The sequence below is a fragment of the Athene cunicularia genome (genome assembly GCF_003259725.1).
Source record: "Athene cunicularia isolate RWA chromosome 8 unlocalized genomic scaffold, athCun1 chr8_part1, whole genome shotgun sequence".
Taxonomy (NCBI): Eukaryota; Metazoa; Chordata; class Aves; order Strigiformes; family Strigidae; genus Athene; species Athene cunicularia.
The window spans coordinates 21,744,514-21,758,202 of NW_020799109.1; positions in this window are offsets into that span (position 1 = coordinate 21,744,514).

A 13,689-nucleotide genomic window follows, 5' to 3' on the forward strand; every position below is an offset into this window, starting at 1 on the left:
ATGCTGGGAAGCACCTGCTGTGAGGTGTATCCAGTAATGCAAAAAAACCCCACAGTAAGATTTAGAAGAAGCAATTATGAGGCTAACAGTACTGATTAAGTTGAAATAGTTCTTGCAAGTGCTCAAACTCTTTAAGAATTTGACTACACATGCTCATAATTCAATAAATGTCTGAACCTAAATAATTTCTTAGGTCCAGCTGTGTCGTTATCATAAGGAAACTGATCAATTATGCTTGAGGTTTGTTGGACCCCAATATAACTGCACCAAAGTGGATTGCAGCTGATTGTAGACTGTAAGGCTGTAGGGACAAGGATCCATTCGTACATGTATTTTTTTGAGGCTGCAGTATAAAATCTTCCCAAAGCAAAAAAGAAGCAAGTGGTGTTTACAGCATATTTCACTCTGCTAGGATTCATGCTCATATTGCTTCCTACAGACAGACATATCTCACATAGTGTACTTTTGATTTTTTGATTAGTACAGCTCACAGACTTTAGGAAAAAGTCAGATGCATTGTTATAATCCCATTTTGAGCCATGACAAAGCAATGTGAAAACATTTGTTTCTTCTGGTTTACAGCTGAAACTAAAAAGTATTCTAGTTTCTTTGGAAATAGTCCATGGATCACTCAGGAGTGACCTGTTGAGTGGTCATTAAAGGTTTTACAGTATTTTAAAGTGAAAATTCTCTAAGTTTATATCTAGTAGACTTTGAGATTAATTATCAATGTTTATCATACCTTTAGTTATAAACATACTTGGTTACTGATCCAAAACCTTTTGCATCTTGGATCAAGAACTTTGCTTTTGGTGTTATGCTTCTCAGCCACTAAAAACCCCACATAACTTCATGAAGTCTATGGAGCTTTGCTTCTTAATGATATTTGAAGATCTAGCCATAAATCACTAATATATTCAAAAATCTCTTAAAAGCTTAACTCTCCTTGACTTTGAGTTAGATGGGCTTGTCCATGTCAAAATTACTTTGAAAGAAGTGACTTGGATTCCTAAATCACTTGGAAGAGTCTTAAAATTCAAACTTCCCTTCTCTCTGGACTGTCTCCCTGGACAACTACAGAAAACTGTGTTTTCTGAGAATCAGTGCATCTCCAGTTGTTTTATTTCATTGCTGGAAAAAAAGTGGTATTATCCAACCATTTGTTCAATACCATATCACCTTTTAAATCCATTAGCATAGATTATGTTTATTCATGAAGGCAAAGGATTTTGTATCTTTTGGTGCACTTCATGTGGATTATACACACAATAGCTTATAACTACCATGGGTATTTAAAACTTGCTGTGTGACTTTTTTAAATTATTATTTACTCTCCTCTGGCTGTTGACATAATTTTGGATTCTCATTTATTTTTTCCTTCTCCAGCAACTTAGCATAGGTGTTAAATGGTGCATTTCATTATGAGTAGATAACTGCACACCACAGCCTTCAGTATAAACTGAAAGCTTTAGCATGTATGCAGCGCTCTCACAGCTGGTGTCCAGTAAGGGGAGCAGCTCACTTCCCCTTTTAAGGAAGAATAGAATAGATCCAGCAGTCTCAACCTGTTTAACTGAAGTTTCATAATTTGGTGTGAGCTATTCCCAAAGCATATAATGCAATACAAAGTTCAGATGCTTTCTGCAGGATCTTTCTTAGCTGCATCTCATATGGATTCACATTTGCCGTGCTATGATGCATGAATTTATGCCATCCATGCTCTGTACGGCAGAACTGGAGTTCAGGATGGTCCCTGTATATGTCTGACTTTCACTGCCAGGTTCTAGTGAGGGTGTGTAAACCACTAGGCAGTATGGGTGACTGCGGAACTCAGTTTATGTGTGAGCTAATGTGACAGTAGAGATGTACCCATAGATTCTATACCCAGCAATCAATTACTTCTTTTTGTCTGCTTCATTGAAGGATAGTGCAGTAGAAAACAGATAGCAGTTACATAGGAGACAAAGGCAAGACTGGGAGGAAAAAGGCAGACAGAAAACCACTGTAGAAAAAAAGGAAATAGGTTCAGGTAGGTATGGCTGTACTTGGGCGACTAAACAAGTGTTAGAGGATCAGAAAATGTATTTGAAAAATGTGTTGAGAGCTAACAGCATGAAGAAAAGGGTAAAGACCTCAGGACCTTTGGATGTGTTTCTAGTGTACGTGGGAATATTTTTGCAGCTTAAACTTGGTCCTTTAATAAGCCACCTAAACTACATATTTTTGTAAGTTGTGGAGCAATTGAAGAAAAGAAGCACGTAAACCAAAACCTTATTTATGTAAAGGGGGAGGGAGGGGAATATAGTCCATGTGTGGGTCTATGTATAACCCTTGGATTACAGTATATGTAAGAAAGCTAAATGTAACTTTAGGGCATTGATTGTTCTGGCCTTTTGGGCTGTATTGGCTATTTATTAGCTTACTGATAATCATCACATGAGAGATTTTTACTCCTACTTAGCATGAGTATTGATTGGAAGTTAGAGTAGAAGTTGAATATACGAACTGAAAAATTAAAATGAAATTTTAATATACAAACCAGTTGAGAAGCATCAACACCAGCACAAAACATAGATCCCAAGTGAAAAAATACTTGAAACTTTGTGGATATTTTCCATGTTTCACCCTAAAAGAAAAAAAGTTTTTTACTCTTAAGTGTAGTCCCATGTATGTAAAATGCCATAGCGCTGTTTCCTGAGATCTTCATAAGATTAATTAGAATAACGTGAAAGCTGAAGACACTTCTGGCTACCTGAACTATGAAAGAGGCAATATGAAGATAGCATCTTTACAAATGTACCGTAGATCTTAGTGGGTCACATGTTGCACAGAGGAAGAGGAAGTCATATTCCGAGAAGTAATTCTGACAGAACAGTTAACCTTTATTAGGTGCATATAAAAGTAAATAATTGAATTTAATAAGAACCCATGGAAAATATTTTCTAAGCTTTGTGGATACTAGCTTTAAGAATTGTCTGGAAGATTCAAACTGACAAATATCAAAATGAATGTAAATTCATCCTTTTCATGATTTTCAGAGTGTTTCTTATTTGGAATTGGTCAGCATTCTGTCAAAACCAAAACAGTGAATTATTCAATTTGCTGTTATTTTTTGTATTTTGTGATTTACAAATCTATGACTTGAATTTTGCTTGGAATTACTTGAGAATATGGCCCAGTGTCTTAGTGAAAGATGTCCTTGTTGTCTACTTCTGGAAAGGTTTTGAGACACTTTATGGCATCAGTAATCTGAAATTCCTGTGTTAATTCTAGTTCTATTCTTTCACCTTTAAAACCATCAGATTTGACAGTAGTTGGAAGTAGTGTGTAGAACTGTACTCTTTAGGATATACAGATAAGTTAAAGATTTGAAAATAGATTTTTTTCTGTAAGTATAAAACATGGTAGTTTCTGTACACTGGTTGAAAGCATCTGACATTATCAGTGGATGAATAAATGTATATCACCTTTTGACAAAAATGTAATAGGCATGTTCAGGCAAGAGCTTAAAGATCCAGCTGTCTTACTATTGTTCTAGATGAACATAGTCCATAAGAGGAAAAAAAAGGCAATTGCCTAATAGAAGTAGATCTCTATGTTTCTGGTATTTGACTTTTTTTTTTTTTTTTTTTAAATAAATCTTTCCCAGCAGAAATATTAGTAGTTTTTATTGGAAAGGTAGTAGTCCATAACTCTGTTTGTATCTGCGGTCTCCATTACTTTTGTTTGCTTGTAAATGAACACTGGACTGAATTTAGCCATAATGGCAAATGTTCACCAATACTGTTTAAATAGTAATACCAAGGAGCTTGAGGGCTTTCAGCATCCACAAGGCATGTAATTAACCCCTCAGCAGCCTCCTACCACCTCTTACTCAGTTTTTACATAGCACTAGCAAAAAAGTTAATTGTCACAGTTCTTACATTAGAACATGAGCACAGGAGACATTCTGCTGTGTGTAGTTGTCCAGTATTTTACCATTGTTATTAGTCAGGTAGATTAGGGTAGTGACTAATGATCAAAAAAGAGAAGGCACTGCAACACCATGCAGTGGACAAATGCAAAAGTGTGCAGTGTTTGTCTCATCTCACCATCCAAACTGGTGTGCCAGACATAATGAGGGTGAGGAGTGTTATTAACAATCAAAGCGACTGCTGGAATGAAGTAAATGTGTTAATGGCAAAGTAAAAGGAGAAGAATGGAATCAAGTTGTCAAGTGGCAATGAAGTGAATATATTGTGGAGAAAGGGACAAAGAAAAGAAGCTCAGAACAGCCACTTACAAAACATGGGGAGAGAGAACTGAGGCATAATCCTGGAGGCTCTCAGTGTCTGCTGTTGTTGCTGGGCTGTTTCTGAACCTATTATTTTAATCATATTTCTTTACCAGTCTTATCACTACTTCCCCAAAACCAAGTACAGGAGGAGGTTCTAGAGTGCCTGAAGTAGATTAAGGGTTTTCCTTTCTCCTTCAGCTCTTTGCTACTCAGAGTTGTTCATACTACAAATTGGATTAATGATAAATTATCATATGTAATTTTACTCTGCATAATACCTGTATAAATCGGATGTTACTGACTTCAACTTGCCCGCCTGTTCCTTTTTCCTACATGTGTGTCTGCCAGTATCCAGACCAAATTTTCTAAACAAAGTTTAGCCCCATCAGTTCCTAAGAGTAGTGCTTTGTATTGATCTTTGGGGATACACAAATAAATTCCTGTGTTTGTGCTGCCAGGTAAAGTATAGATAAAATTACTGAAGGTTGGGCCTTCAAATTAGATGTCAGAAAGTGGTATGATGCTCACGATTTTGGTGGGAGAAAATGGCAGAAGGGGAAAAACAATGAACCATCTTTTATCAATTTATCTTTCATTTTTACTGCCAAAGTTTGGAATTCAGTAAAGTAGCACTGAATAATTTCATGGGCACCAGATACAATGGTAATTTTATTTTTACTTTCTAAAATGCAGTGAACCTATTGAGTGCAGCACATCGTAATGGAAGATTTTGCATGAGGATAATAATTATAATGTTCAGGCAGCAAGCAGAATACATGCCATTATCTAAATTGTTCATATTTTGCATAAATTCATGATCAAATTCAGAAAAAACCGTACCAATTCACAAGAGGCAACTGTTAAATGGTTTGTCAGATAGATGAGGAAGGTATACTGAACGTTCCTACTGTGAAAGCTCCGTAAAAGATGTGTATATACTTTGACAGGAGAAGGGTGAGACACGAACAGGACTGAATGCAGTGAGCATTCAGTCAGAGTAATCTGGCACAAATACAGAACTACTGCCAGCCAGGCATCAGACCAAGCTAGGAGGACAGGCATTTTGTCATCTTTATGTCATTATGTACCCAACTTTTTCTCTACTTCTGAAAGGCAGAGGAATAGCAAAGTAAATGATATACTGAGTCTTGTGTGTAAGTTAGCGGTGGGAGATGCTCAGCATATTATGAACCATTGTCTAGACTCTCTAGTAAGTCAAGGGAAGTAGTTTCATTTTTGTCCTACATAAACCCACTCTTTGCCCTTTTCATATTAGCCACTGGGTATTTCAAAAGGTAACAGGAGTATCAGATGAGTCAACCTTTGTTGCCGAGATGATATATTCAATTTCAGAAGCAAAGAATCAGCCTCTTTTCTGCTCCATTAGCTTCACTTGTAGCACAGGGACAATGTAATTATTTACACAAGCTCAGTGAGAAGATTAGCTGTTCTCAGTTTTGCACTGTCTCTGTTTCATATATGTAAGGAACAGGAATTTATCATTAGGAAATACTTTCACATTACAAATGTACTAGACAGGCATGAGACCACACAGAGACTAACAATCTAGTATCTAGTAATTTATCCTGGAGTCAAATTTTTGTTTTCTTTCCAAACTGAGATTGGCTCCTTGGAAAGCACATGCTATTGGAGGTTACAGAGCATTTAATTGCAATGAAATGGTCTGTAAACCTTTTCTTAATTCCTACTGTATTACTAAGTTAGTGCTATAATAGGTAGAGCTTTAAGTACTAATTGTTGTATCTAATCTTCAATCTTGATTATGAAAGAGGTGGGAAGGCTTGTTTTCAAACCTCTTTTCTCCCCTCAACTATACAGCACCCCCTGTCTGGTCAGTTATTAAAAGGACATTTGTGATCTTCATAATAAGCTTCAGATGATGCTTGCATGGCAGGTAAGATGCTGTAAAATATTTGTGTGTATATGTGGAATAGATATTTGATTCAACACATGATAAACAGTTTGATGGGAGAGCAGAAGTACAGTTGGAATTTTTTTTTTTTTCTTTGTTAAGAAGAAAGCTTTCAAACTTTATGCTTGTCTATATTCCATGTGTTCAACATCACAATAGAACTTTAAAACCTGAATGACATCTGTCTGTTATGATAGGAACAATTCAAAATGGTGCTCTGCTCTCACTGCCAGGTCATATATGGTCCCATGTGTCTTTTTACTGAATGTGCAATGCTTTCTCTGGTGAGATGTAAGAGAAGCAGATGTGGTGGTGTGATTCCAAAATGTGAAATCCATAAGGTTAATTTCATTTGAATAAGCTATTTTTGAGACTGTAAATTAGCCTGCTTAAAAGACTTTGTACTGAACATCTTTGGAATAAATCAGTATGCCGCCTTCTGTAAAATTTTAGAGTATTTAATTTATGTATTCCTCATATTCCCACAGATCACATCCTCCTGAGGCCAATCGCACCCCTATCTTTTGAATGTTGTTTTCTCTTAAACTGGAATGTAGCAGCACTCTAATTTTGCCCAGTATTGTCTTTTGAATTTTGGATTTACTTCTGCGTTTTCTACTCTTTGGGGAAGCTATAGTCCACTCTTCTTAGCTTTCTTAATGGAATTTTCATATTTTATAGTGAAAACTTCTCCGGTGTAAGAAATTTTACTGCAGTTGCATAAAAATGTAATGAACTGGAATATGATGGTTCTGTTCTAAGAAAATGGAAAAGGTACTGGATGATACTAGGAAAAATCAAATGGGGGAAGCATGGAAGTGTAAGAAGATACTGAAATGTCTGTTAAAATTCTGAACCTGTACTATACATTGGAAGAGAAAATATTAAATCTTTATCATGAATAATTTGGTAGTAGGTTCCCAAATAGCATTGTGTAGAGAAGTTAAAGCATGAACATGACAGGGTTTTCTTCAAAACTCATCTCAAAGAATTTCTTTAAACTATACTGTGTTTGAAAGAAGCACAAGCTCTGTTTGCTTTGAGAGAAAGAAAGAAAGAGGGTGGGTCAGCCTTCTCACATTAAAGGAAGATGAGAATTCTGTCAGTGGAAAGGTAATGTGTAGCAATAGAGCTAGGAGGAAAATCAGGAATATAAAATGCCTTTCAAGAATTGAAAGGCAGGACTGTGTTTACAAAGAGTGTCTGCATTTTAAAGTGCCTGAATGGTTAACTCTGGAAACTAATGACTTCAAGTCTAGCTACTTAGCATGCAAAACAGGCTTAATTTTATCTCTATCTTATACATTTGGCACCTCCCTAATTATCCAGCTGTTTCTTTCATATGGTTTTAATCTGTAAGCTCCTGATAGTTACTCAGATTTTCCTACTTTCCTTGGCCAACATTTAGGTTTGGGATTTCCTTCCACTGTAAGCTATCAGCCAGAAAAAATAAACCTAGCCAGCAGCCTGGGTCATAACAGACCACTATCTCCCACCTGCTAAATATCTCAAGTCAGTTATTTTAACTACTTTGAACCTGTCTACTCTAAATACCTTATTTCTTTTATTGTGCTCTTTGCTATTGATTCTCACCTTAGCAGCCTTGCTTGGTTTAACTTCTGTCAGTGAGATGAACTGGTATCAAACTGATCATATGCCATTTATAAAAGCAAGGCATAACTACCTAATTCTGCATGGAAGGCTTCTGTGATACTCTTGTGTAAGAAAAATTTTAGAAAGATGAGATGTAAGCCTGTTTTTATATGAGTGGTGTTCAGTAATATAAACCAATCATAATTCTCTAACTGTACTGTTTTTGCATTGAGTTCTTATGACATGCTGTTATTAAACTAAGCACATTCTACACTATACATTTTAATACTGTAGTCTAATTAGTACTTCTAGAAGGTGCTTTTTATAAGTTGAAAGTATTTAAATGCAAATGCAGTTCTTCAGACAGGTGTCCTTTCTTGTGTTTGGACAATGAAGCAAAGCAGTGCTTATTACTGATTCACTGCAAGGGTGCCATTTTGCACAGTTCAGTCTGCATGACATAAATGTAAAGAACAAAAGCAAATTATGTAAGGGAACCAAGCTTAGCAGTACAACCTACAGTGTCTGTAATGCATAATGAGGTATAGCTGTGTCACATGCAGTGTTAAACTCACGAGGACAACAAGCACTAGAAGGCCATATAATGACACACATCAATCTGATTCGAATACATTGACCTATTTCCACTTACGTTGCTGTTCACTGGATATCTCTTTTCCTTAACTGATCCTTATTCTGTTACTGCATCTTAGTATCTGTTCATACATAGCCTTCATTGCTGGGATATGGGCTTGGTTAAAAATATAAAATTCCTATGTATTTCAGTGAACTGTAGTGCAAATTTTGTGGATGTCTCTCATTTCTTTATCTTCCAGTGCTTCTCTGGTGCTTTTAGAGAGTCACTCTGATAATTTAGGTTTCATGCTTAGTCCTCTGTTAAATATAAACTATTAATGGAATCTTTTAGTGTTTATAAAATTTATCTGGAGCTTAATCGTGCATTACTTCTTCAGTGGGGAGCATTTGCTTGAGTAAGATCTGCAACCTGAACCATTTATAGCACTTTCAATCTTCACTGCTTTTAGCAGTTCTTGTTCTTCACTTGCTCTCTGCTCAAGATTCTGTTCAGAGTAAAATGGAAGTTTCAGTGCCATCCACCAAGCAGATCTCACAGTTTTATCTTTCTGTCCCTGGCAGATGGCAGAAATAGAGGTCTTAAAGGCAGACATATATGTGCATGTACTCTAGAGAGGCTTATCTGTACCTCAGAAGAGTGAGGAAAGGAAAACACAGAACACAGATTTTGGGTTTCTTCATGATTAACCAGTAGTTAGGATCAAATTCAAATCCTTTTGAAAGCAACAAGACTTGATAGATTTCAGTTAATGTTGGTCAGATATCTCCAATACTGTAATGAATGGACTTTAACACGTTAGGTAGAATATAACTGTGAAGTATAATTAGCATATAACTGTATAACTTCCTTTTTGTTTGTTTGGTTTGGGTTTTTTTGTTTTGTTTTTTTCCCTGCTGAAAATTTTTATAGTACGAGACTTGGACGTCTTCACAGATGGGAAGCTGAACATGAACTGGCAGTTTGCCCTGGTAGCAAAGAAGGTTGATAGCATCCTGGGCTGTATTAACAGGACTGTACCAGTATATCTAGGGAAGTGATTATCCCCCTCTATTCAGCACTCATTATTGACCAAATCCAAAATACTAAATCCAGGTTTGGTCCTCCCAATAAAGAACAACATCAGTCAGTAGGAGTGAGTTCAGCAGAGGACCAGCAAGATGATTGGAAGCTGCAGCATGTGCCTGTAGGAGAGACTGAGGGAACAGGATCCTGTTCAACTTGGAGAAGGGAAAGCTTCAGGGGAACATAATAGTTGCATTCCAACATGTATGGTGAAGTCATCAAGAAGGTGGAGCAGGAATTTTCACAGGGGTGTATGATGGGATGACAAGAGACAATAAGTTAAAGCAACATAAAATTAGAGTGGATTTAGAGAAATCCTTTTCACTGAGGGGACAGCCAAGCAGTTTGCCCAGAGAAGTCAGATAGTCCTTGTGAAGGTTTTCAGAACCAGAGAGGATAAAGCCCTGAGAAACCTGGTTTGGTCTAACAGCTGGATATACTTTGATGCTATATTTGGTTTCTAGTATTAATCTGTACAAATTAACTAAGCATTAATAAATTAATATTCTCTAAATTACTGGTTGATCACAGCACTAGAAAATTCCAAAGACCTTAACATTAAGAACAGCTTAGTCCATTAGCTATCCCAGCTGTGCTGTATTAGTATCTATTGACTGTAATAGCACATAATTTCTTGTGACTGTGATAACATTTTAAAGTGGTTGGATAGCCCATGATTACAAAATGACTAAAGTCATCTGACTGCACAGAGATGTGCAGTGAGTGAAAAATCAACACAAAGTGATTGAAAAATGCTGTTGCCACTTCGTCATGTCATAGTTGTGGTCCCACAGTAAAGTAATTCATACCCAATAATGGTAATTTGACTACAGACTATGACAGTGATTCACATGTCTAGACAAGAGAGCAACTGCTTCAGTTGAATGACAAGCATATGTGAATAAACTATATACATGGAGATCTGTGAGGTATGATTATGGATAATTTAACTGAGAAGCACAACATATGCTTGTATCACAGTACTGATGATCAAACCATATAATATTGCATGCTGTATCTGGTGTTCCACAGCCTGTGGGCCTCCTGTGTTCCAGCTGCTGTGACATCTCTCAGCCTAGATCTCTGTAATCATTTTCATTTGTCATAGGCTGGAAGGACCTTACCCCTCAGCAATCTTTTGTATCTGTCAAGACAAATCATTAGTTGCTATTCTAGAACTAAAACCAACATTTTTTTTTAAATTTTTTTTTTTAATAATAAGAAGAATAAAGCCTGCCATTTTGAAAAAGAGCAGAGTAGGACAGATTTGTTCTTAAATCCCCAGGATTTTTGTTTTGTGCGAAGCTGTGCCTCTAAGTTGTACGGAACACAGGTAACAAAGATTAAAGAATGTCAGCCATTGTCATGTCAGTACTTTTGACTTGGTTCTTTTTCTCTCCCAGGGGGCTCGTGTCAGACTGTGTTGAGAAGAAGAGTTCTTTCTTTCAGGAAGCTGATGCCCCTTCTCTTGTCATGCGTTGCCTTTGATATGAAAGTTCCTTTGTACTTTTCCTTCTTCCAGGTAACAATGCTTTTCTGTTGACACATAGTTTTAAAGCATGTTTTATTGCATGTTGGAATTAATTCTCTTACCTTGGTATGTCTACCTACGTAGAAAACTTGTTCCTTCTGAAAATGGCCTTAAATCAGATTTAACTAGAATATTAAAATGTAGCTCCAAATATCCAGGTTTAGCAGGTAGATTTCTACCCAGCTGGGAATGAAAACATATTTCTAAGGGATTCTGTTTATTGCTCTTTCTGCCTTTCCCCATCTTCTACAATTCTGTCTTCCTGAGGCAATGTAATATTACAGTTTTAGTGTTCTGCATTTGCTTTGTCCTTTGTTAATCAGATGCTCTTCAGTTTCAATAGCACAAGTGCACAAGTATGGTCTGTCTGAGAGGGGAAAACTGTATTTAAATTTGACTGAATGATGAAAAATAATATGGCTGGACATGGCTTCAGTATTTAAAGACTAACCAAGGAAATCTATCTCCCTGGGATCAGATTTTCAGAAAAAAATTGTCAGTTTCTAGGCACAGATTGCTTATTTCTTCATTCTTTCTGTAGTTTGACTGAGGTCAGAATTTGCACATACAACTTGAATGTGATTACAGATCAGACTGCATCTGCGCTGAAATAATAATAAGTTGTCATATACTTGTTAAAAGTCCTTTCTTTTGCACCCGTAGTTGAATTTCTGCCAATACAGCGTGCAGGCTTGAATTTTAGGACTATGCGGTCTGTTTTCATATTTACTGAAGATAAACCATTTGGGAAACTGAATCTTTGAGAAGCTTCCTCAGCATACATGAGGAGTGTGACCCTAGCCTCTCCAGAGAAAAGGTCTTAGCTATCAGTGCCACTTTACTAATTTCCTGAAATAAGCATGTTCTGTTCAGTGTTGTAGTAAACATCAAGTATATTTGTCAAGTTACATATGCTTTTAAGTATGTAATTGATGACTTGTTTTTTTTTTTCATTTTATGAACTCTTAGATTAGCAGGTCTACTTGCATGAATAAGAAGCTTATATTGGTCATTGAGTTGAAAAAGATCTCACCTTGAAAAACTGTCTTTCAGAATGACAAAACCGAAGCTTTTGAATTCTCTTACTAAGTGACAGAATATGGGGTACCATATGCCAATTCACTGTGACTTCTATGATAGATTAATGATAATACTATAGTTTTTCAAGTCCAGTTTGAACTATCTTCTGTACCAAGTCACTCAAAATCTAGGATTTGCCCTAATGTGATAATTAGCATGGGCCAGATTGAATTAATCTCTCAGTTGCCATGACAGTTCATTTTTCTTTTCTCTTTTCCCTCCTTTTATTCCCCCTTTCTTTTAAAACCATCACTCTTTATTCTTCAGTAAGAGCTTTTCTCTAGTTAAGCTGGATTGGAGCAAAAGATTGAAAGGCCATCTGCTTTTCTCTGTCACCTGTAATGAAATAGTGGCAAGGCTTATATATATATTATCCAAATCCAGCAAGCTGAAACTTTTACATGTTAAGTGGGTTGATTTCAAAGCTTTCTAGTGATAAAATAGACGGCTAATGCTTCTGACTCAATCTGCTTGACTCTTATCAGTGTACAGAGTGCAACAGATTTTCATCAGTTTCATCAAAACCATTTCCAAAAAATCACTTTAATATTATTCTCAAGAGTCAGAAGGAATAATATACATTCAGAAAGTTGGAATGCCGAAGTATACCTGGTTTGTACACGCACAACCGTGTAGTTTCTTATAAAATAGATATGTAATGTGAACCCTTAGATAGATAGATAACCCCCTTTGGAGATATTTCTGAATGTAAAAAGCCAGTCTGTGTGCATGTATGTGGCTTTCAGATGTGTTCATTTCTGATTAAACAGAATCTTTAAGGTTTGATCAAGTGCTTGCCAGAGAACCAGAGAGTAATAAACCAATATTACTTGTATGTCTTATAATTGATAGATACCTCCATCTGTAGATCCATAGTTTCTAGTATTCTGTTCCTGCACCTAAACTCATGTTCACTTTATGCAGGGTTTTGTGTTTGGAAAAAAAATATGTTGAAATATTTCTTGAAACACACATACTTAGCAGAATCAGCAAAGTTGAAAAGTATGCATTCCTAAGTTTGAGAGAAATGTCCATATAATTTATTTTTTGCACTCACCATCCAAGTCACTTCATTCAGTTCCAGTACTTGTTTTACAAATGTTCTAAAAACCAGCGTTTGAGACTCTCAGGGGAAAGACAGGCTATTTATTTAATTTGTCAGCCCTGGCATAAATCATAACCCTGTTGCACTTGATGTTGTACAAACAGAGTTAATAAATGATCCTTGCCCCAGGTGCTTAGGAATTAAGTCTAAGACATAAGATGGTGGGTAGGTATGACAAATAGAAGAGTAAAGAAACCCAATAAATAGTGCTGGTTTGAAAGATAGATTACTTCCTGGTATATAAGCATCGAGGGTTTTGTAGACTTCCCAGAAAGGCAGGGTTTTCATAAAGGACTTAAAGGGGGATAGAAAGTATTTTTACAGTATTTATAGGGAAATCCTTGCAAACATGAGGGAGAATATAGAATAGAAAAAAAGCCAAGTTGCTTGTATGTATGGTAAAGAGACAAATTAGTTTGTTAAACATTTCACTTGTGACTGAAGATGAGATGTAGGCTGCTTTATTAGTATTTTGATCTAGGTTTAGGATGTAAGTGGGAAAAAGGTTAGT